Source organism: Schistocerca serialis, unplaced genomic scaffold (assembly GCF_023864345.2).
Source record: "Schistocerca serialis cubense isolate TAMUIC-IGC-003099 unplaced genomic scaffold, iqSchSeri2.2 HiC_scaffold_203, whole genome shotgun sequence".
Classification (NCBI taxonomy): Eukaryota; Metazoa; Arthropoda; class Insecta; order Orthoptera; family Acrididae; genus Schistocerca; species Schistocerca serialis.
This window is the reverse complement of record NW_026047766.1, coordinates 15,001-17,500: the sequence shown is the minus strand read 5'-3', so window position 1 is coordinate 17,500 and position 2,500 is coordinate 15,001. Positions and strand designations below refer to the sequence as shown.

The window sequence follows — 2,500 nt, the reverse complement described above, 5'->3', positions numbered from 1 at the left end:
CAGGATGACATCGGGCGGCGTGCCCCGCCCCAGACCTATGACTCGATCCAGGGCAGAGAAACGCTGGGCGGAAGCAGGTAGCCCCGCCAGATGCTCCCAGATGGCGGCGTCAGTCGGCCCCTCCGGCGGCGGCCCGGTGGTGTCGGCCGCGAAGTCCTCGGCTGCGTCGACGGGCGGCGCAGCGGCCTCGCCCGCGTCAGGCGGCGGGCTCGCTGCTCCCCGGCGGGACGCCGGCTCTTCCCCCCGACCGATCTCAAGCGCCTCCATGAACTGGCGGACAAGCTGCTTGTGGGCAGCTTGCCGCCGTCGGCACTTGATTGCCTCAAGCGTTCGGTCGGGGAACATCCTGATGAGCTCTTGATTAACAAAGAAGAACCGGGCGTCCCTCTCAAGGAACAATTCGGCCTCCGCCTTGGCGAGCGACAGGACTTCTTCCTCCGTCCACCTCGCGCGATGCCTCTCCGTCACGATCTCCGCGTTGGCGGCCGCAAGATGTTGGCGGCGGCGATGGACCCCGAGACCATTCTTGGTGGTGAAGCTGCGGTGGCACTCACTACAGGCGTATACAGCTGCAAAAGGTACAAGATTTTCGGCACGGCCGGTTGGCCGGCTAGGTGCTGGGGGAGTTGGGGTGGCACCTTCAGCGGAAGGGCCACCACTTATTCTTTGATTACTGCCCCCAACTAACAAAGGGATAGTGCGAGGGGGGGCTGGTAACCCCCCCAAGCCCCTGGTGCGGTCTTCCACTCTGCGAAAATCAGCGGGCCCACGAGAAGGGGAGAAGACCGCAGGAGAGGAGAGGCTAAGAGGGCTAGGCCCATGGCTTAAGAGAGTCATAGTTACTCCCGCCGTTTACCCGCGCTTGCTTGAATTTCTTCACGTTGACATTCAGAGCACTGGGCAGAAATCACATTGCGTCAACACCCGCTAGGGCCATCGCAATGCTTTGTTTTAATTAGACAGTCGGATTCCCCCAGTCCGTGCCAGTTCTGAGTTGATCGTTGAATGGCGGCCGAAGAGAATCCGCGCACCCGCGCGCCCCCGGAGGAGCACGCTAAGGCGGACGCGGCCTCGCAGCAAGGAAGATCCGTGGGAGGCCAAGGCACGGGACCGAGCTCGGATCCTGCACGCAGGTTGAAGCACCGGGGCGCGAACGCCGCGCAGGCGCGCGCATCCTGCACCGCCGGCCAGCACGAGGCCGACCAACGGCGAGAGCAGACCACGCCCGCGCTAAACGCCCGCACTTACCGGCACCCCTACGGCACTCACCTCGCCCAGGCCCGGCACGTTAGCGCTGACCCACTTCCCGACCAAGCCCGACACGCCCCGATCCTCAGAGCCAATCCTTATCCCGAAGTTACGGATCCAATTTGCCGACTTCCCTTACCTACATTATTCTATCGACTAGAGGCTCTTCACCTTGGAGACCTGCTGCGGATATGGGTACGAACCGGCGCGACACCTCCACGTGGCCCTCTCCCGGATTTTCAAGGTCCGAGGGGAAGATCGGGACACCGCCGCAACTGCGGTGCTCTTCGCGTTCCAAACCCTATCTCCCTGCTAGAGGATTCCAGGGAACTCGAACGCTCATGCAGAAAAGAAAACTCTTCCCCGATCTCCCGACGGCGTCTCCGGGTCCTTTTGGGTTACCCCGACGAGCATCTCTAAAAGAGGGGCCCGACTTGTATCGGTTCCGCTGCCGGGTTCCGGAATAGGAACCGGATTCCCTTTCGCCCAACGGGGGCCAGCACAAAGCGCATCATGCTATGACGGCCCCCATCAACATCGGATTTCTCCTAGGGCTTAGGATCGACTGACTCGTGTGCAACGGCTGTTCACACGAAACCCTTCTCCGCGTCAGCCCTCCAGGGCCTCGCTGGAGTATTTGCTACTACCACCAAGATCTGCACCGACGGCGGCTCCAGGCAGGCTCACGCCCAGACCCTTCTGCGCCCACCGCCGCGACCCTCCTACTCGTCAGGGCTTCGCGGCCGGCCGCAAGGACCGGCCATGACTGCCAGACTGACGGCCGAGTATAGGCACGACGCTTCAGCGCCATCCATTTTCAGGGCTAGTTGCTTCGGCAGGTGAGTTGTTACACACTCCTTAGCGGATTCCGACTTCCATGGCCACCGTCCTGCTGTCTTAAGCAACCAACGCCTTTCATGGTTTCCCATGAGCGTCGATTCGGGCGCCTTAACTCGGCGTTTGGTTCATCCCACAGCGCCAGTTCTGCTTACCAAAAGTGGCCCACTTGGCACTCCGATCCGAGTCGTTTGCTCGCGGCTTCAGCATATCAAGCAAGCCGGAGATCTCACCCATTTAAAGTTTGAGAATAGGTTGAGGTCGTTTCGGCCCCAAGGCCTCTAATCATTCGCTTTACCGGATGAGACTCGTACGAGCACCAGCTATCCTGAGGGAAACTTCGGAGGGAACCAGCTACTAGATGGTTCGATTAGTCTTTCGCCCCTATACCCAGCTCCGACGATCGATTTGCACG

The 2,500-nt window shown here is 61.0% G+C and overlaps 1 pseudogene; it reads right to left on the bottom strand.

Moving 5' to 3' along the window:
- Positions 1–2,500, bottom strand: part of LOC126443883 (large subunit ribosomal RNA) — a 7,843-nt pseudogene that overhangs the window by 4,136 nt on the left and 1,207 nt on the right.